Source organism: Podarcis filfolensis (assembly GCF_964270895.1).
Source record: "Podarcis filfolensis genome assembly, chromosome: 6".
NCBI lineage: Eukaryota > Metazoa > Chordata > Lepidosauria > Squamata > Lacertidae > Podarcis > Podarcis filfolensis.
This window is the reverse complement of record NC_139609.1, coordinates 40,276,746-40,298,966: the sequence shown is the minus strand read 5'-3', so window position 1 is coordinate 40,298,966 and position 22,221 is coordinate 40,276,746.

The following is a 22,221-nucleotide window of genomic DNA, read 5'->3' as shown; positions in this document are numbered from 1 at the left end:
ACGATTTGCTACGCAGTAGGCAAAAACCAAATGGCCCCAGCCAATCAGCCAGATGAACAAAATTCCTACCAGGCCCCCGCTCCAAAGCAGACGACTCCATGACAGGCATAGCAAGGTCAAAGCGAACAACCCTATTCTAGGGAGGGAGGGACGGGCAAGCCGATGCACGGGCGAAAAGAGGAAGCCCTAGCCTCGTGCAAGGAGTTTTAGTATTTCTGACTGTCAATAATAAATGGCAACATTAACTTCTTCCCAACAACAAGGGAAGCCCCAATCGCATCAGTGGCCAACGATCAATTAGCCCGCCCCCAACTTTGGAGTGTCCTGGCGGCCCCCACTGCAACACGTGCTCTCCATGAAGGAGAACACGCTTTACCAGTTTAAAACACAGCTAGATTTGGGGTTTTTTCTCAATTCAGATTGAAGCTGGTTTATGGGGAAATGCATAAAAACACAGTATTTCATACGGAAGAACACTGCATACATATGCGCTTTGCAGGGTGGGGTAGTGGGGTGGGGGGAGGTACTAACAGGTTGTAAATGATACATGCATAGTTCTTTGCCTTTTTTAATGCTTAGAAATGTTGGCCTCAGCAATCAGTATAATACAGCCTGTTCTGCATGGGCTGTTATTATTTTATGGCTTCTTTTGTAGCCAGCCTGTGGTAAGACTACCAAAAGATCTTTTTAAATGCTTCCCATACACTCGGCCATCTTGCACTGCTATCTTAGCAGGAGACCTGTAATGACTGGAACGAGTCCTAACTGAGCAACCTGCATTCCTAGGTTAAAGCAAGCTTGTTTCACAAGCTATTTTATAGGCCATAAGACTATGGTTGGCCACATAACATCAGAGGGAACAGCTTAACCTAGTGTATTCCAGACACTATGCAATGCAACTGGAGCATTTCAGCAGAGCTCAGCATTTCTCCTGGGTGTTCTGTGCTGAATGGAGCTATTATTATAATTTTCCGGTGAGCCATGCCTGCCTCGGTTACTCAAAATATTTTACAAGCATTGAGGAGGGTGAGTTGGATCCAGACTTAGTCCCATGAATATAGAGGAAGTACCACTGATATCAATGGATCTACTCTAAGTATGACTGTCAGGATCCAATCCAGTTAGTTTTCTACAAAGTTGCTGATTATGAAACTGGCAGTGTGTTTTCTTACATTCTGCTGAAAGAAAAATAAATACTAAGTACGGACCACTTTTTCCTTTGCACTGTCTCTTAATGAAACAGAAGAGAGTGCAAGTCCGGTCTTAAGGTGGCTTTGAAAAGCAGAGGGTAACAGGCATCTGGTTGTACCTGCTGCTCTTATGTTGGGTTGCTCATGCAACAGCATTTTACCAATTCTCTGGAGCAGATTTTAAGGACACACATTGGGATAGAAGGGACAAGAGAGGAACCGGAAGTTCAGGTGTGTGCACTGAAGTCTGTTGCTTGAGCAGATCTAGAGCATTGGATACAGGCCATAGCTATGGAATAAATGAAAGTATATCTTCAGACCATAGCCAGAGAAAATACTTCTAGTCAAACATTCTCATCAGGTCTAGCTGGACTCTAGAATACAATATTGCTCATCCAGCAATGATTCTGCAGGAGAAGTGCCCCATCCCAGGACAACTGATGCCTGCATCTTTAAATTGTAGTGGTTAAGCATGGTGTAGTGGTTAAGTGGTTTAGAACGGTGGACTCATAATCTGGTGAACCAGGTTTGCTTCCCCGCTCCTCCACATGCAGCTGCTGGGTGACCTTAGGCCAGTCACACTTCTCTGAAGTCTCTCAGCCCCACTCACCTCACAGAGTGTTTGTTGTGGGGGAGGAAGGGAAAGGAGATCGTTAGCCGCTTTGAGACTCTTTAAGGGGAGTGATAAAGCCGGATATCAAATCCAAACTCTTCTTCATCATCATCATCTGAGGCCCTTCTTCATGCACCTTCTCCACAAGAGGTCAAGAGGGTGGCAACACAAGAATGGGCCTTTTCTGCTTGTGGAATGCTCTCCCTAGTGAGGCTCGCCTGGCACCTTCATTACATATTTTTAGGCACCAGGCAAAAACATTGCTCTTATCCAAGGCCTTTGATTAATTAAACAATCTATGACCTTTAAAACTGCTGGGTGTGGGTGGGTGGGTAGGTAATGTTTTTGTTTCCCGCCGTGTAATGTATTTTTGTTTTTTACGCAGTAAACTGCCCTGTAATCCTAAACTAAATGGCAGTATAGAAATTTAATAAATAATAACTTATTTGTTATCATTGTAAACTGTTTTCAAGATCATTGTCATTAAAAAGAAGTTAATAAATAATAACTTCAGTGGAATCTGAACCCAAGACCATCCTCATCTCTCTTACTATATAATGGTAAGAAAGATTAGTACATTATATGCTTATCAAGCTCAAGTTTTCCCTAAATGCCGGGATGCTGGAAATGTGATTCAGTGGCAAGAAATAGATTATTCTACTGCCAGAGAGAAAAAGTGGACATCCATTCATTCTCTCCTCCCTTCACAGAGCTGCTACATTTTACATCAGATTCACTCTGGACTCTAGGACTTCAAGTACAATTATAATTAATGTTTATCATACATGAGATTTCTTAATCTCATTAGAATTTAATTATGTTCAATGATGAGTAATGAAATACTCTGTGATTCTTCTGGTGCTATTTATGGTTTCTCTTACATATTTTGGAGTATTGGTTAATGTCACAATCATTTTCCCAGTCACATCACAAGTGAAACCATCATTGTGAGTTGTTTCACTTTTCCTTATGCTGCATCTGTGGTTTACGCTCTACTTTCTGGCTCTCATCTGCCATCTGACTCATCCACCAAATCACAAAGTTGTAAGGTTTAACTACCAGCATGGAAGCTTCAACAATACAAATTTGAATCTGATTGTTCTCGACTAACATGCTGCTCAGGCTCATTTCAGTACTTCCATACGCTACTCCATTTTGTTACGTCCATCTGTCAGATCTCCAAGATGTGCTCCTCTTCTTTCAAGCAGCTTGTTTTCCCTCGTTCACTTTCAGCTACTTACTCCGTCGTCCATGGATGGAAAGATCCAGCAAGAGGGATCATGATTGTGGATGGAAGAGACAACATTTGCCTGTTTGCCTTCCCCCTTCAGTGCCACTTTCCTTCATTGTCCTGAAAGGTCCCTCAACTGAAGGGTAGACAATGCCACCAAGAGCTGCAGTGAGGAAGATGAATCAACAAAAGTCACTTCCCCTGTCCATCAGAAGCAGCATCTCCAGAACACTGCTGCAGAGATGCTTCCACTGCCAGATGTGACGTCTGAATCTTACCCTCTGTTGTTCTTTGTTTCTTCCAACAGACTACAGCTACCTCTCTGTAAACTGTTATATCCAAATAAGATCTCTGTGTGAGGAGTACAGTGGTACCTCGGGTTACATATGCTTCAGGTTACATACGCTTCAGGTTACAGACTCAGCTAACCCAGAAATAGTACCTCGGGTTAAGAACTTTGCTTCAGGATGAGAACAGAAATCACGTGGCGGGGGCACAGCGACAGCGGGAGGCCCCATTGGCTAAAGTGGTGCTTCAGGTTAAGAACAGTTTCAGGTTAAGAACGGACCTCCAGAACGAATTAAGTACGTAACCAGAGGTACCACTGTATGTTAAGTTGTGAAGGGACCTAGGTTTCTTGATTTTGCAAAAAAAAAAAAAAATTTAAATACCTTTCTGCTTAAATGAATGCAGTTAAGCATAAAATAATGAAGTCATACTTTGCTCCCCAGTACTACAGCTCAATGTGAACAACACCAGAGTCCAAGTTCTCTTGGAAATGATTTCAGCGTGAAAGAAAACAGTGATTTGGCTTGGTATGCAACTGCAGAGTCAGGCACACTGTAGAACAAATAAAGTAAAATAAAAGTCATTGTCAGTACTAACAACTACATCACAGTCTAGCCTAGAATCAGAGTGTCTCTGTGTTAACCCATGACCACTATCTACTCTAACCAGCTATCAATACTTAAGGTTGCTACTTGCCGCCACAGCTCACCAGAGCCATTCCTTTGACCAGTGACAAAAGGCATGATTTACATGCAGAAGGTCCCAGGCTCAATTCTGGCACCACCAGAATTCTGAAGGAAAGACCCCTGCCAGGAACCCTGGCAAGCTGCTGCCAGTGTGTGTGGATGCTTCTGAGCTAAATGGTCCAATAACTTTCACTCAGTTTAAGCTCAGATCAAGTATTATTATGTTTAAACAACATTTGAAAGAATTATCTTTTTGCCAAGGCTTTTCCTCTTCTTTCCTCTTCTGTGTCTTTTTTTCCTTCTCATCCCTTTTCAGATGTTAAGTCTGCAGGTAAAAGGCCAGTTTCTTATTACTGTTCTCTTGTACAAAGCAAAAATGTATGTGTTTTACAAATTATCGCACTTATCCCTAAACATATATGAGTTCTACATGCAAGGAGGAAAAATGTGCCTTGGATCTTATATATGACTGATTTGTAGATGCCCCCCTTCTTTTTTCCTCCAATATGTAACTTTAAACATAACACAGAGTGCTGGAAGAACTCAAACCTAATAAAATAATGTGGTTTAAAAAAACAAGAAACCATAGTTTTATTCTGCACAAACAGGGTTATGCTGGCAACACATGTCAAAACTAAGTAACTTTTGCCTAATTTAAATGCATTGTCGTTTTATGCAACATATGTTCATTTTTTAAATACTTGCTTTGCCAGAAGCTAAGGAACCAGCCATAAAAATAAATTAAACCAGACAATGTCTGGTAAAGTTTAGAGAGGGGAAATGGCTCTGAGATGTATTGCAAAACTATAGTCTTCTCTACTATATCCTATAAAGTGATGCATTGAGATGATTAGGTTACTGTGCACATGGTTAGACAGAAATTAATAAGAGTACTGAAAATCACTTTCGATTGTAAAAGACAAATATCACCACATTTAAGGGAGAATGTCTAGGCTGGATTTTGGGGTGCTGTCCTATCACTGATAGGGGGATAATTACAAAGGGAATTTAACTGCTCAACGGCAGGGCAGAAATGTGAGCAGAGGAAGGTCCTGTATTCTTCCATTCATTTCTGGGGTTTGATTTTTTAAAAAACTTGTTTTAAAAATTACCCTTCCTGTTGAAAACAATGAGACACATCCTCAACAGCATGACCAGTGGATCCAAGCCACTTCCTGGAACAGCCTGTTTTGGGTCCAAGTAATTACTTCTTATGTCATTAAGGCTTGTAACAAGTATTCTTCACCCAAAGACCCAGATTCTGTGGACACATAGACAGTCACAGGTATAGCACTAAAATAAAGAGCATGTGCTGTCTGTAGAAAGAAATATCCTGTTGACAAGAGGGCATGATGGGCTTTTGATCTCATTCTGCATTCTTGCCATATTCTGGGCCAGGATTCTGTAAAACAAGGAATACGGGATTAGCAGGAGGCAGGGGAAAGTGATCCAAGGGGGAAAGGAGGCAACAAAAAAGAGTGCAACTGAGCCTGTGCAGAATGACTTTTCAGAATGTTCCTGGAATTAGGGCTGAACTAGATCTGATGTTTGCCATGTAGGTTGCCCTTTCATAGTTACTATTTTTTAATTGAAAAATGCAAGCACAAGGGAAGAATTAGCACCACTGGGAGCTTTCCTCCTGCTGCAAACTCTACAGGAGTGGGGCAGTGCTGTTCAATACTATGGTGGGGCCAAGCTAAAGCTTCTCTCCCCTTGCCCCCCACCCCACACCATTTTCCTGATCAAAATTATCCCACTCCACAAAGCTGGATATTTCTTTAAAAGAAAAGAAAAAGATCCACAATACAAGGGAAAAATACATAACAATTGTCCAGTTTATCCGTAAGTAAAATAGGATTCCATGTCAGATTGTGTGACTTCCAAAAACGGGCATGGAAATTTAACATTGAGGAGCCATAGATGAGATATAGCGCACTATTTTTAAAGGCATGTGTATGTATCTGCATTATAGAGGTCAAAAGGATTCAGCCAAAAAGAGGGAGAGACAAATGTTTTTGCTAAAGCACTTTGCAATTCCCTTTCCAAAGAGGATTCCATTGCACATCTAAATCATGATACACAGGGGTCTTGTCTAAGAGCAGCAGGCTCATAAAAAATAATAAGACCAAACCATCAACCGTCTACTGACCTATCTATATGCTTACAGTAGAGGCGCTTTAATAGAGATAGCTGCGTCCTCTAGATCCCCAGACCTTTATTTGAACTCTTGGCTGCAGCGTAATTGACATGCAGAATTAGAGTAGATATTAAGACCTGGAACTGAACTTCTTCAAGAGACTTCGCTAAATTCATATAGCTCATAGAATTATAGAAGAAGCTCCTAGGAACATAGTGGAGTGATGCCATCCTGATACAGATTAACCAAATCTACAATTATATTTAATTGCCATAATTTGAACACGCTGCTCAGTTCCTACTGTCAGCCTCACATTCCCTTTAGGGCAACGAAGCCATTTCTTTCCTTCCTCTATAAATTTAATGCCACATTCTCCGTGCTGGTATTTTGTTGAGAAGGCTTTGTTTATTTCAATTAGCACTAAAAAGAAAAAGAAACTGGAATGGGGCGGATTTGCTATGTGAAACCACTCTGTGAAGAAGCCATAGGCTTTATGTTTTTGCAATTGAAATACAGAATCCACATCAAAGTTGACTATATAACCTGACAACTTAGCCTGGAAAATGACAAACGTACGTTTGATGTGGAATCTGTATTTCAATTTCAAGAATCCATGGTCTTTCGTGCTTTTCCTCTTCCTCCTGATACCCTGCACTTAGCTGGGCCACCCAGAATGTTTTCTAACATTTCTGTAATTTCAGCCATGTACCTCAATTAGGATAACTATTAAGCAATTCATATGCATGATTTATTAATTAGTGCATGAAACCACAGGTTAAAAATGTGGAAAAGTGGCATTCTTACATGTTGTACTAATAAGCTGTGGTGTACCCTTTTAGGGATTTTAAAAACAGTAATAATAGATTGGGTACATTGTCAGGTCCAATGAAGACCTTTTAACAAGTAAAAGTCAAAAGCCATATGGGACATTCAAACTCCTTATCATCACACCTATTTAGCACTCTCATTATTGAAGCAGTTTTTGTCTGATACCATCACATCTTCACTGTGGTCTCCAGCAGAGCTTTCCCAAGGGGTATGGGACTTCTGCAATATGTATCATCTGCTGATGTTCAGATAGCTCTCAGAATTCTGCTGTGACATGTTCACAAAGCATCTGAGGATAAAATTAAGTGATTCAGGTGCAGGAACTGAATCAGATCAGTCTATGGAAGTGTCCGGAGCACCATTTTGTCCTATATTGTTGATGGATATCCGTTTTTGAGGCCTGAAGACTTCTTGGATAACTGCTTTTCCTTTCATGTGTACTCGAAACTGCTTGGACTAGTGTGGCCCATTTAGTGTATGATCAGCCCTTTTCCCTCATGGTTCATTACATCAAACAGGAAGGGATTGACTGGTTGGGTTCAGGAGATGATAAATGTACCCTTGCAAGAAGGAGCGGTCCCATCTGTTATAAAATAGGTACCGGTAGCTTTTTAACTGCTCCTGAAAAAACCTACTCTGCACCCAGCAGATTTCAATGATTGTTGGCCAGTTGCTAATAATTCCTTGTTTCACTGGATGCTTGAGCTCATGTCTGCTATTCAATCCTGGATGTTTTTTGGATGCGTGTGTTGGTATATCTATTTCAGTTGGGATTCAGGCTGTGGTGGGCGCCCTGGATTGCTTTGGCAGAAGAAAGGCAGAGACAGTATGACCATGTTGATGCTTCTAGACCTCTCAGGGAGTTTCAGGACCTTCAAGCATGTTATCCCTCTGGATGGGCTGACTACAGTGGGAATTAGGGGCACTGTGATCAAGTGGCTGTGTTCGTACCTGGGTGGCCAGTTCCAGAAGCATGCTCTGGGAAACTGCTGCTTGGCAGTTATGCTATGGATCCCATGGGGTCTATTTTGCCCCCCATGTTAATGAACATCTACATAAAACTACTGAGATCATCCAGAGGTTTGTGATGAAGTACCATCAGTATGCAGATGACACCCAGATCTATTCCTGCTTTTCATCAAATTCAAATGAAGCACTAAAGTGGAAGCACTAAACCAGAGCCTTGCTGCAACAATAGACTGGGTGAATGCTAGTAAACTGCAGCTGAATCCAGACAAGATGGAAGGACTAGAGTAAGTGGTTCATTGGAAAGCTGATTACTAAACTACTGCTGTAAGCAGAGTCAGACCAGAGTCTAGTGATGCAGCCCTTCAGAATTAAACCAGAGTGCTGGAGTTAAATGGCTATGAAGTCGGCTAGCCACAGAGCGGGGAGGCACAGTAACCTGGGAGGGCAAATTGTGGTAAATTATTCTGTAAATACAATTGTCACTATACAGTAGATAAGAACTACTGATTGCTGTGGAGAAGCATACACTGAAACAGCAAGCACATTTTGCATTTGTTTGTTAATGTTTCGGGGGTTTTAATGTCTGAGTAATTTGGGCAGTTGTAAAATCTACCTTTGCTGGAGGAGACTTGAGAGTCCCATGGGCTGCAAGAAGATCAAACCTATCTGTCAGAGACTGCCTCTAGGTCCCGGCTCACAAAGGACCAACGCTAGCCGGTAGAACGGAATAAAGTCTTTATTGAAGTATAATTTCCATTTCCACATCTTAGCGTGCGTCTCTACGTCTATTCCCTAGATCGGCGAAGTCCCATCTGAATCTCCGCCTCCTGTACACCAGTTCAAGACCCTAGCCTTGCTCCACCTTTTGCGTCTCTCCTTTCGCCTCTGGGTCCTACCACCCCCCGGGGTTCCTTCCTTCCTGGATGCCTCGGATGCGGACCCTTCGGATTCCTCCCCCTCCCTTCGGCGGGCTTTAGGACCTGGCTCCCTTTCCGGGCTGCTCATTGCGCCTCCCTCTGGTACATTTGAACTTGGCGCGCGCGCGCTGTCTCCGACCCTCCTCTCTACCGTTTCCTCGCTCTCTGACGCAGGCGTGGCTGCTGCCGGAGAGCTGCCTGTCGCTGGTGCCTGGAACTCCTCCCCCCTGCTGCTCTCTGGTGGAGTAGCTGGTCCGGATTTCCAGCTGCTGCTCTCTGAATCCCCTCTGGTCCCTTCTTCCTGGGGTGCCCCTCTTGGTAACCCCCCAGCTCTGCCCACGGGAGCCCCTTTCTGTGAATCCTCCGATTCGCTGGACAGACTTAGAGATCTCGGACGGCTATCATCGCTAACCTCTCCTTCCGATTCCTCGCCATCCGTTCCCTCTGCTCCTGAACCCCTGACATCCATCCCCCCCTCGAAGCCCCCCCTTCCCCCCTCCCCTCCTTCCGGTGTGGGTTCTGGGTGCTCCGTCGTGGCAGGGGTGAGTGCCGGATACAGTTCTTCCCTCGTGTCGTACATCACATCGGGCAGGTCTGGCTCGTCCTCCGTGCGCTCGTCGACGTCGATCTCCTCTGCTTCCATCTCCCTGCCTTCGTGTTCAAATCCCACGTCCTCCCCCAACACGTCCATGTCCATCTCTCCCCCGTCCCCCTCTGAGGGTGATGCCTGCCAGGGACCCCCCAACCACTTCCTGCGCCACTGCTCCTCTGGTTGATTATCCCACCAATAGGAGCGGTCTGAGGCAGAACCCGAGGGTGAACCTTCCGGAGAGCGTATGTGTGGTGCCGTCTCCTCGTCCGAGTCGAACCCCTGGAACGTGCTGCCTGAAAGTGTGGGTGTGAAGAGCCAGTCATCGAAATACTCGGCTGGCATGGGCCTGTGTGGGAAAATGGCATGGAACTCTTCCTTGAGAAGAGGCTCGTCCAAGGCATAGCCCGGCACCCAACTGTTGGCGCTGGCCGGGGTATCCTCTCTGGCAAGAAGGTATTCTACTCCCTCTTCCCCCCATCTCGAGTCTAAAATCTCTGTGACTTCGTTGATGCGCTCCCCTCTTGGCGACCCCCTTTCCCTGGGTCCTTCTCTGGGCGGATCTGGTGCTGTGCCTGGCTCGTGAAATCTATGCGGTGCTTTGTAGGGCGTGAGCACCGATCTATGGAAGACCGGATGCATTCTGGAACCCTCCGGAAGCGCTAACCGGAAGGCCACTGGATTGACCTGTGCCTGGACTTGGTAAGGCCCTAGCTGCTTATGCCCTAGCTTCTTCTTGGCCAACGATCTGGTCGGCACTGCTTGCGCTGCTAACCAAACCCAGTCTCCCACCTGTATGTCTTCCCCTACTCTCCTGTGTCTGTCAGCCTGCAGTTTGTATGCGTGCTTTGCCAGTTCCAACTGCCTCCTAAGCTGTTCGTGGACTTCCTGCAACTCTGACGCTAATTCTTCCGCTGCCTGCGGCTCCCCCTCCCCCACTCTCTCTAAACCTGGGAAGGTTCTGGGATGCCTCCCGTTGTTGGCGAAGAACGGCGTCACCCCCGTCGACACGTGCTTCGTATTGTTGTAAGCGAACTCTGCGAGGGGCAGGTAGTCCACCCACGTGTTAGGCTGCTGATTGGCGTAGCATCTCAGGTACTGCTGCATGATGGCGTTGACCCTCTCCGCTTGTCCGTTGGTCTGCGGGTGTCTCGCCGACGCTAGATTGATCTTGACGTTCAGGATGCCCATCAACTTTTGCCAGAAGTTCGAGATGAACTGCCGCCCCCGGTCGGATAGAATAGATCGTGGCAGACCGTGGACCTTAAACACGTGGTCTATGAACAGTTTGGCGGTCTGTTCTGCCGTGGCCACCTTCGCACACGGAATGAAGTGTGCCATCTTGGTAAACATGTCCACCACCACAAGCACTGCCGTCTTTCCCCTCGAACCGGGCAGATCCGTGACAAAGTCCAGGGCCACCCGTTCCCACGGCTCAGACGGCGTCTGCAACGGTTCCAGCAATCCCGCCGGCGGTTTGTGCACTGACTTGGCCCTTTGGCAGGTGTCGCATCTCGAGACGTAATCCGCTACTTCCCCCCGCATCTTGGGCCACCAAAAGTCTCTGGTCACTAGTTCTACAGTCTTTTCTCTGCCAAAGTGCCCGGCAGTGGGGGCGTCGTGTAGCTGCTGCAGCACCCTCGCGCGGAGGTCATTCCCCGGCACGTAGAGTGCTCCCTTGCGGATGAGCAAACCGTCTCTGATCTGGAACTCGTCGTCCCTCACCGTGCCCTTGTGCACCTCCTCCATCTTGGCTAGCGCGAAGGGGTCCTCCCGCAACGCTCGACGTACGGCGTCCAGATCCACGGTCGCCGAGGCGCAAGCCCACGCTTCCGGTGCGAAAATGTGCTTGGCTGCCGACGGTGCCTCCTCCTCGAGGTATTGCGGCTTTCTGGACAAGGCATCCGCCATGATGTTGTTGTCACCCGGGATGTACTCTATCTTGAAGTCGAAGTCCGCGAAGAACTCTGCCCATCTAATGTGCCTCTGATTCAGGAACCTCGCCGTGCGCCAGTACTCTAGATTCTTGTGGTCCGTGCGGACCTGCACTGTGTGCCTGGCTCCGATAAGGAAGTGCCGCCACGCTTTGAACGCTGCATGGATGGCTAGCAACTCCCTGTCCCAGATGGTGTAATTCTGCTCCGACTTGCTGAGCTTCCTTGAGTAGAAGGCGCACGGCCTCCAGTCCCCCTGCTGGTCTTGTTGCAACAGTACAGCTCCCACGGCTCTGTCTGAGGCGTCCGTCTCCACCCTCATCGGTCTGCTGGGATTTACATGCAGCAGCTGCTCCTCGGAAGCGAAGAGACGCTTGAGTTTCTGAAAGGACTGCTCCGCCTCCTCCGTCCAGATAAACTTCTTCTTCTTGGAGCTGAGCGTGTCGGTGATGGCCGCCGTTTGCATAGCGAACCCCTTGATGAACTTGCGATAAAAGTTGGCAAAGCCGACAAACCGCTGGACTTCCTTCCTATTGCGCGGGCTTTTCCAGTCCAATACTGAGCGAACCTTGGCGCTGTCCATGGCGAGCCCCTTGTCCGACAGTTTATAGCCCAGGAAATCCACCTCCGTCACGTCGAACTGGCACTTCTCCAGCTTGGCGTACAGCCTGTGCTCCTTTAGTCTCCGCAGAACTTCCCTGACATCCCTCTCGTGCGCTTCTCGCGACTCAGAAAATATCAGGATGTCGTCCAGGAAGCATACGCATTTCTTGTAAAGGAGTCCCGCCAACACGTGATGCATAAAGGCTTGAAAACAGTGAGAGCCATTTTGTAATCCGAAGGGCATAACTCTGTATTCGTAGGTGCCCAGTGGTGTGAACATGGCCGTCTTCCACTCGTCGCCCTCCCGCACACGAATCAGGTTGTACGCGCCTCGCAGATCCAACTTGGTGAAAACGCGTCCTTTCCTTACCGTCGCGAGCAGGTCGTCTATTTTGGGCATGGGGAAGGACGAGGGCTTGGTTTTCGAGTTCAAAATTCGAAAGTCAACTACAAGCCTCTTCTGGGGCGTGTCTCGCTTCTTCACAAAGAATACTGGGCTGCCCCCTACAGCTTTCGACTCCCGAATGAACCCGCGCTTCAAATTGTGGTCTATGAACTCCCTAAGTTCCTGCAGTTCGTCCTCAGACATGGAATACAGTTTCCCTGTTGGCAGCGTTGCCCCCGGCAGGAGATCAATCTTGCAGTCATAGGGTCTGTGGGGGGGCAGTTTGTCCGCCTCCTTCTCGCAGAAGACCTCCAAAAACTCCTTGTACTTGTTGGGCACCGCTTGCACCATGCCTAGGTGTAGCTGCGGTGCATCCTCTCGCCCCTCTCCTTCCTGGCAGGTCTGGATGCAGTGCGCTGCGCAGTAGGAAGAGCAGAAGGTCAATTGCCGCTGGTACCACGCTAATGCCGGGCTGTGCCTATCCAGCCAACTCATGCCCAACACTATGGGCGTGTCCGACAATTGGGTGACGTTGAAGCTGATGACTTCTCGGTGATTCCCAATTTGCATCACCATAGGTGGTGTCTGCTGCACCACCTGCCCCCCTAGCAGTTCCCTGCCATCCACTGTGACCACGTTCAGGGGCAGTGTGGCTGGCAGTAGCGCTATGTTGTGTTGTTGAAGGAATTCCAGTGCGATAAAGTCCGCATTACTGCCAGAGTCAATCGTAATCGGCACTTCTAAAGTGAGACCACTGGGCAGCTGGAGCGATGCGGTGAGCTGCACCACTGGTTTGGGCGGGAGGGGATCCGTGGGCTTCAAAATCTCTGGGGACTTCTTCACTGACTCGCCTGGCTGGCCCCCAGTGCTTCCGTTTCCCTGCCGTGGTTCACTTTGCTGAGTTGCTCCCATTACTGTTATTGAAGCTGCAGTGTGCTTGTGGAGCCTCTGGGGACACTCTTTCGCCATGTGCTTCGAACTGTCACAGATGTAACACTTCCTGTTCCCTCTAGGCTGCTTTGTTTTGACTGCTCCCGGTGTTAAGGCTCTGGTGGCTGATTGAGCTCTAGCACCGCCGATCTCCATTGGCTCCTCCCCCCCTGCTTGCGGAGGCGTTGATTGCGCACGCGCGACATCCCTGGGCAAGAGGGAGGGCACTCTGGCTGGTGTGCGTCCCCAACGCCCTTCTCCTCTGTCCCAAGGGCGGTCCTCCAGCCTCACCCCCACTGCAAGCGATCTGTCCACCACCTCCTGGGTGCTTTTGGGTCTCTCCCCCCGCGCTATCTCATCCTTGATTTGGGGGTTCAATCCTTCCCAATAAAGATCTCTAACGGGGGGGGAATCCTTGTCCCACCCCAAGGCATTGACCAATGCAAAAAAGCGGGAGTGATACTGCCTCACGCTGGCTTTCCCTTGTCTCAGCTCAAATATGTCCTTACGGGCAATGTCAATGTCTATTTTCGATAGAAAGCAAGAATCCATCGCTTTAATGAATGCAGCTGAACTCTGGAGCGCTGGGTCCATATCTCTCCACAGATTGCGCAGACATGCTTTCGCGTCTCCATGCAAATGAGACAAGATAAACCCCACTTTTTCTTGCTCATCTCTAAACTCTTTCTCCAGCAGTTTCAGCGCAAACTGCACGTCTGCTCGGAAATTGGGGTACTGCTGCATGTTCCCATCAAAGTGAGATACAATGCTGCCTCCAGTCCTTCCCAACCCGATTCCCTCGGATCTGGAACCCGTTTGTGCCTGCTTAGCAAGCACTTCCAACCTGGCTTGGAGATCTCGGCATGCAGCAGCCGCTTCATCCTCTCTTTTCCTGGAGGCGATTATCTCTGCGCTGAGCTGCGTTACCGCTTCTCGCAGGGAAGCAATTTGCTCTTCAGTAGACATGTCGCTTGACTTTTGTGAGCTCCAAAGGCACCAGTCCTCTTTCCTCCCTGCTTCGCTCCCCACACGCCGCTTGAGTCAAAGAGAACTGATGAAAACTTCTGTGAGATGGGACTTACTGTCAGAGACTGCCTCTAGGTCCCGGCTCACAAAGGACCAACGCTAGCCGGTAGAACGGAATAAAGTCTTTATTGAAGTATAATTTCCATTTCCACATCTTAGCGTGCGTCTCTACGTCTATTCCCTAGATCGGCGAAGTCCCATCTGAATCTCCGCCTCCTGTACACCAGTTCAAGACCCTAGCCTTGCTCCACCTTTTGCGTCTCTCCTTTCGCCTCTGGGTCCTACCACCCCCCGGGGTTCCTTCCTTCCTGGATGCCTCGGATGCGGACCCTTCGGATTCCTCCCCCTCCCTTCGGCGGGCTTTAGGACCTGGCTCCCTTTCCGGGCTGCTCATTGCGCCTCCCTCTGGTACATTTGAACTTGGCGCGCGCGCGCTGTCTCCGACCCTCCTCTCTACCGTTTCCTCGCTCTCTGACGCAGGCGTGGCTGCTGCCGGAGAGCTGCCTGTCGCTGGTGCCTGGAACTCCTCCCCCCTGCTGCTCTCTGGTGGAGTAGCTGGTCCGGATTTCCAGCTGCTGCTCTCTGAATCCCCTCTGGTCCCTTCTTCCTGGGGTGCCCCTCTTGGTAACCCCCCAGCTCTGCCCACGGGAGCCCCTTTCTGTGAATCCTCCGATTCGCTGGACAGACTTAGAGATCTCGGACGGCTATCATCGCTAACCTCTCCTTCCGATTCCTCGCCATCCGTTCCCTCTGCTCCTGAACCCCTGACACTATCCATTCTTGAGGAAATCAGCCCTGAGTGCTCACTGGAAGGACAGATCCTGAAGCTGAGGCTTCAATACTTTGGCCACCTCATGAGAAGAGAAGACTCCCTGGAAAAGACCCTGATGTTGGGAAAGATGGAGGGCACAAGGAGAAGGGGACGACAGAGGACGAGATGGTTGGACAGTGTTCTCAAAGCTATCAACATGAGTTTGACCAAACTGTGGGAGGCAGTGGCAGACAGAAGTGCCTGGCGTGCTCTGGTCCACGGGGTCACGAAGAGTCGGACACGACTAAACGACTAAACAACAACAACAAAATCTACCTTTAAAAAATCCTGGTGCCCGAAACTACTCTCAACCATAGACCTGTAAGTGCAGTGGCTTCCCACTCGCAGATGTCCATCCTCGCTGTGTGGACATCAGAGGCACAGTCAGTGGTGCTTCACGGGCAGGGCCAGCAGTGCAGCACTGCAGACCATTATAATTTCTTCAGGTAATTAGCACATGGAAGGTGGCTTCATTAAAAGTTCCTTCCCCTCTTTCTTTGCAGATTCAACTGCTATCACTTTTCTGTCAGCTCACAGCTTTGTATCACAGATATAAGTAGTTCTGAGCACCTAATGTATTCCCTATATATGTAGAAGCGGAATGAAACCTGCATTTTAATTTTTGGAGGCTGGGATTTGAAAGAACAATCTGCTTTGTCTGATAAAAGCACCTACTCCTCCCAACACGATTCTGCTTTGTATTTCATATAAACTTAAATTCCTCCGGGAGCAGGTACCACCAGCAGACCTCAGAAGCCTCAGAGCATTTTAACAATCTCATGTCTTAAATAGCATATTTTGTACAATGTGCAGAGGGTTCCAGGCCTTCTCTGGGAGTCCTCATAGATAACTATAAAATCTATCAGGCAGCTTTGTTCAATGAATGCAACATATCCTGAAGAGTGAGAGCCTCAGGAGCACCAATATGGCTAACGCAAGCTGGAGTTTTTAAGCATGACTGTTTCATGAGATGCCCAACAGGGACAACTCAATTTTTGTGGCCACATTTCTAATACAGCATTTGGAAAGCACATATGAGGCCATGATTACTTATATCACCCCTCTTTAACCCCACCTTGCATGTATTAACCTTGTTTATTTCCACTGTATCAATGCATAAATCAAATTTATATTTAATCACATGTATAAATACAAAATGGGGATTGTATAACATTAAAAACAATGCCATATAATGTGTAATAGTTTACCTATCATACAAACTTTTTTTAAGTTCAGAAATAGCTTCTGATTTCCTCACCAGCTTTTCCCCCCTAGTAAACATAATTGCTTCATCATCACTGTTTTCTTGCTAATCCTAATTTATTTTTTTATTCCTAATAATAAAGAATTGTAATTAAAGCAGAAAGCTGCTGAAAGCGACTGTGAGGTGATTGATAATATCATTTATCAGTTTTAGACCCTTAAGGAGTAGCAGTTGCCAGGACATTGTTCAGTTCGCCTCTGCCTAGCTTCTTCCTTATTTCAGATATTGTGATATGTCAAGATATTGAAAACCAGTTATCGCCTAGCCCTAGTTAGGATGATGCAGCCTTAAACTACAAATTTAGATTAGAATTAATGATTTGGTGGCGGGACATGTCAACACCTCTTTCTTAGATGTTGCGTTACCGTGCAAATTTCAGGAGTGCCGCTAGAACCTTTCTGTCCCACTGAATTTTAAAAGTGGTGTGATGTGTCTAAAGTTGTTTTAGCCTGCTTTTATTTTATAGTGTTTTTTTATTGTTCTGTTTATGGTTTTGATCTGTTTTAGTAATTTAGTGATTTTTGTGCAGGGTAGAACTCTCTAAATACATAAAAATAAGAATTTAAACCTGCAAAGCAAACTTGCATGGGGAGGGGAGATCTACATGTTCCCCTTAAGCTATTAGATCTTATTTCTAAACGCTGTCAAAAGATAATAGGGAAGCTAAACATTAAATTTCTTTATCTACCCAGGCTGCATGCTAGTAGGAACCATGGGAACAGACCATCACTCATGTCAATGAAACTTGCATGACAAAAATGCTTGGTTATGTTCCATGTCTGTTCACCAAGCCTATTTGCATTAATGCCTACAGTATTCATCTGGGCAGATATTTTGAAGGATGCCTAATGCAGAATGTGGTGATTTGTAAGCAGATGCCAGTACTAAGTGCTTAGATTAGATAATAAATAGTACCTATCCCTTGAATGCATTACAGTGCATTTTACTATGCTGCGTAGCATTAGATTTTGTATGTGCGAGAGAGAAAGCACTTTTAGCACCTTTCCAGGAAACCTGTGGGCCTTGCACAGTTACCATTGGTTACATATAATCTTAAATGGATTCGTTCTCATTTAAATGGTCCCCACTGAGTGCTTCATTAACCTTGGGGGTAATAAACAACATTTCTTTTATTTTACCGCAGCATTTAACACTATCCTACTTATGGCCAAATCCACTGCGTGAGCTGAAAATGCACCTCTGCCCCTCCCAGAGAATAAACCAAAGGTTTCCTCAAACAATGTGCAATTTGCCGCATGTGTTGAAGGGTTCTCTAAAAGTCAAGATTCATCAAAGAATGTCAGACATTATTATGGCAATAGACTTGCTTTGGACTTTTAGCAACATGCCTTGGTGAATGATGGGATTTGGTCATCAGCCCAAGAAAACAGGTGATAGGTGAGGTTTACAAGTATAGGCCAATAGTTTCGGATATTTCTTATGGCATCACAAGATGTGAGGGATGGGGAAATAGGGATATAATGGAGAGCAAATGGCTGCTTAGCGCAGGAGCACCAAGCCAGCTGTCAGTAAGACACTTCAGAACCACATTAAATAATACCGGATCACAGATGTTTTTAGCATCCCCAGGTTGGGGAATGTGAGATAATCACTGGCCCGTGAGCAAGCCCTCTCTACCTATTTTCAGGTGCAAAACTCCACTGGAAGCACATTGGCTTTACAAAACAGGACTGCCAAGGTGAGAAAACTGGGAAAGCCAGAAGGGAAAGACCTTGCATCCTTAAACAACAACAACAAAAAATGGGATAGTCAATGTAGTGCCCTCCAGATGCACTGCAATTTTCACCAACCCTAATGGGCAGGGATGATGGAAGTAGTATTACAACCAAGAGCTGGGATGCATCATATTAGTTACCGCTATGCTACAGGATGTGGGATGGTGGGAGGTGCTGCGTGGTTGGTTCACATTTTCATATATTAATTGTTACATAATACTGTGAAGATATTGACTGGATGAAAAACAGCAGGGATACCAGCACACTGTATCACAAAAACGTTTGGCTTTTTGTGTGACACCATTGACATCACTACCGTAGCACCACACTTTATATATGAGGAAATAAGGGCCAAAGAATTCAGACTGCTGCAGCATTAAAGAAAGAAGCCTTCTTCTCACTGGACTGGTCAAATTAATTATGCTAAATAGCTGAAAACAGAGAGAAATGAAACAGAATTGGCCCTTCAAACAGAGCTGGAGGCAAAGCCAGAAATGAGACTACTTCAGAGTGATCCAGTGATATTTACAAATCAGACTTTCGTGCTATGCTCCCTCTGGCTCCTGCTGACACGGGTTTCCATTAGCATTATGGACTTGTGCAGAGGAATCGCAGCATATGGGGACCCAGGGTGCAAATGTGAAACTCTGGGATGCTGTTGTCGCTAGAAATGGAATTCCTTCAAAGATGTTTCAGCAGTTATCACCATTGACTTTTGATCCAGCAGTTTTGTGTCATTTTTAATGCTATTTACATAATGTGATTATTATGTTTTTAAAATGGGAAAGTGTTGTGGGAGAAATCTGTCTTTGAGATCTCAGTTCAGCATGTAATAGATACAGATGGACAAAATCCATCATTTTGATGGGGATAATGCAGATGAAGTCACTTGGGCTCAACAGGTAATAATAATGGAGGTAATGGGTGCTAATTTAGTTGGGAAGCATGAGAGGAGAATTTTTTGGAGCCACAACCCAACTGTGGAACAACCTCCTGTGGAAGGTGTATTTGTGTCCCCCCCTCCTTTCTTTTAAACTTCTGTCACTGCATAAAGATAACTTTGTATTCTCATTTTGTATTTTTGTTTTGAACCACCCTGGAATCTTTGGATGAAGGGCAGTATAACAACTACTACTACTACTACTACTACTACTACTACTACTACAACAACAACAACAACAACAACAACAACAACAACAACAACAACAACAACAACATTGTTCCGGTGACTTTTCATTAACCTTAACCAACTGATGTTTTTATGATCTGCTATGCTGTTTCTGTTTTTAGATTTTTAACTTTGTGATTGTTTTAATTGGACATTGTGTGTTATTTTATTGGTATTTGCATGTTGTTAGCTATCCTGGAATGGCTGCTCACCCAGTCTCTAGGTGGCTGGTAGTTGCGGCCCATTGTGGCAGGTCCTCAGTTCCACAGAGCAAAAGGCCTCCCCATTGTGTGGATGGCAGTTGGGGAATTCCCCTGAGCGACCACAAAGGATTGTGGGATAGCCGGCCATCCCTGAGATTTCAAATTGGCCAATCATGTGGCCAGAGGACCTTGCTATAATACATAGCAAGGCATAGTACATTGTGGCCTACTTCACAGAACTAAGGTTCAACTACCATGGCTAATGGTCAAGGATTAAGGGAGTTGAAGTCTAGCAACATCGGGAGCGCCATAATTTTCCCACCAACAGATTTATGCTCACACAGACAAAATTCAAGCCCATGACAGTATGTGAACCAGTTTTCATATGATAGAGAGTCAAACAAAAGTGTTTCCACAGAATAATAAACAAGACTCAGCTTCATCTAGTCTCTTCCATTTCCTCCCAGTTTATCATTCTCAGTCACATAGTATATTCTAAAAGTAGTAAGCGTGGTATTTGGATATAAGCCAATAGGCTAGTTTGAAAATAAAGAAAGCCACACTAATTAAACCCAAGAGTCGGAAGGAGGTGTGAAAAATACTGAACATAAGTTTCATGACACATTCAACCATGCAACTGAAAAAGAAACAAGAGCTAACCCAAAGAAAATGTTCAAAAATGGAAGGGATCTTACATTAATAGACTTCTGGATAGGTAAACCGTATCAAGCTAATATTTTCTCTTTTTTTAAAAAAAAAAGGTTGGGTTTATTTTATTTTTACTGTTTCTATAGACTCTTGTCCTCTGTTGTTATGCTGCATTGATTTATCTGTATAGAACAAATTGCTAATGCTCGTACTGACTGCTAAGAATAATGAAAGGATCAATGCTCCTTTAAATACATCATCTCTCATTTCCCCAACAATGATCATATTCAGATCCCAAATGAGTTGTACAATACCACACAGAGCACTCCGGTAGTTAGGGAAAGAGCTGCAGTTCAATGGTAAAGCACATGTCAGTCATACAGAAGGTCCCAAGATCTTCTACCATTGAAGGGAAGTCAAAGAGAAGCCCTCTCCCTCAAATGTTGGAAAGTTACTGCAGCTTGTTGGCATAAACCAGTCTTGCTGGCTGGTGGGAGTTGCATTCCAAAATATATGGAGAGCATGAGGTTGGGAAAGGCTGGTATGGGGATAAATGGAGCTAACTCAGCACATGACAGCTAAATATATAAGGAATTAGAGGTGGGACATGGACATGATCATCAAAATATTTAATAATGCTGGTCTCAGTTATAGTTTTTACTGTATGCAAGCACTTGGATGTCCTTCAGAGCTATGTCATCTGTACAGGGTCAAATAGCATTATTTCCTATCTAATGGCTACTGAGTGCCACCATTCATATAGATCACGGTACTTAGACCTCTGCCAGCCTGCACTGTGATTCAGATGTTTCTGTAGTTATATCCAGATTCCACACGGGGCACAAGAAGACTACAAATGAGTTGGGCTAAATAAAGAACTGGTTTGAATCTTTGCCAGTGTTGCCTTTTATAACCATTCAAACGTAATGATCTGGATCCTGCAAACAAAAAACCTAAAAGCTAAAAATGAACGAATGAGAGTTGTTTGGTGTGTTATGAAAAGTGGTGAAAAGCAGGGGTGCATGTGCTCTACACTACTAGCCGGTTTGATGTGAATGCAGAGCTTATTTTGGTTCTCTGTAGCAAGATGGAGAAGTTCCAAATGCACATGGAAAGAGGATGCCAACACTTCCTTTCATCACGCATTCCCTTTGAGCATGAAAAGTATGAGAGGGAAGTGGGAGAATAAGTTGCAAGAGCAGTTTTTAATTATTCCTTTCCCGTTGTAATTATTATGGAGTGTGCATTTTATTGATGGACTGTTTGAAGCCTATCAGAGAATACATGAGGGGATCCCAGAGACCTGTGGCGTAGCTCTGTGCTGCCACATACAGGCTGGATACTCTTTCTGGTGGATGTGCATTCAGCGGCCACATGAATTGGCCCTTTGTGGGCACAGATGGATGTGTCCGCAGCTCCTCCACACATGTGAACAGTCCAGATCCTTGGCTGAACCTTACCATATGGAGCTGCTGCATAGCAAGCAAAGCCTCTCTACCAGCTACTAGGATCCTCATAGCAAGCTGTGCTGCACATTACAGCCATTGTACTCTGGGACTTACTGCTTGCAGCAGCTTCTGCATAGGTTTCATGACAGATCAAACAGCTCCAAGTATGGCTCGGCATCATGGGAAAGTACTTTCATTGGTTTAATATGACAAATGTTAGCATATTACAGAGCCCCGATGGTGCCAGTGGAGCACTTTTGAGTTATGGACTGTTAATCATTTATGGCCCTTCTTCCACAGTATGCCAATAATGGTTGGGATTAAAAAAACAATGCTAATTTAGATGCTTTACAAAAAGATGCCTGTATATGCAAACACACACAACAATTTACACTGTATATGTGTGCTTTTGCAGGGGGGTTAAGTGTGGGCTCCCCCTCTGACATTATTTGGAATGCAGTTTTGCAGAGTGAATCTGGACTTGCTCTTGCTGTTATATCGATCATTTTTGTAAAGAGATTTCAAGCAAACAGGCATTAGTGCCTTAGCCTTTTGTGTGTTACACTGGGTGCTGCACACCTATTTAGTGTAGTGCCATTGGACATATTAATCAGGTC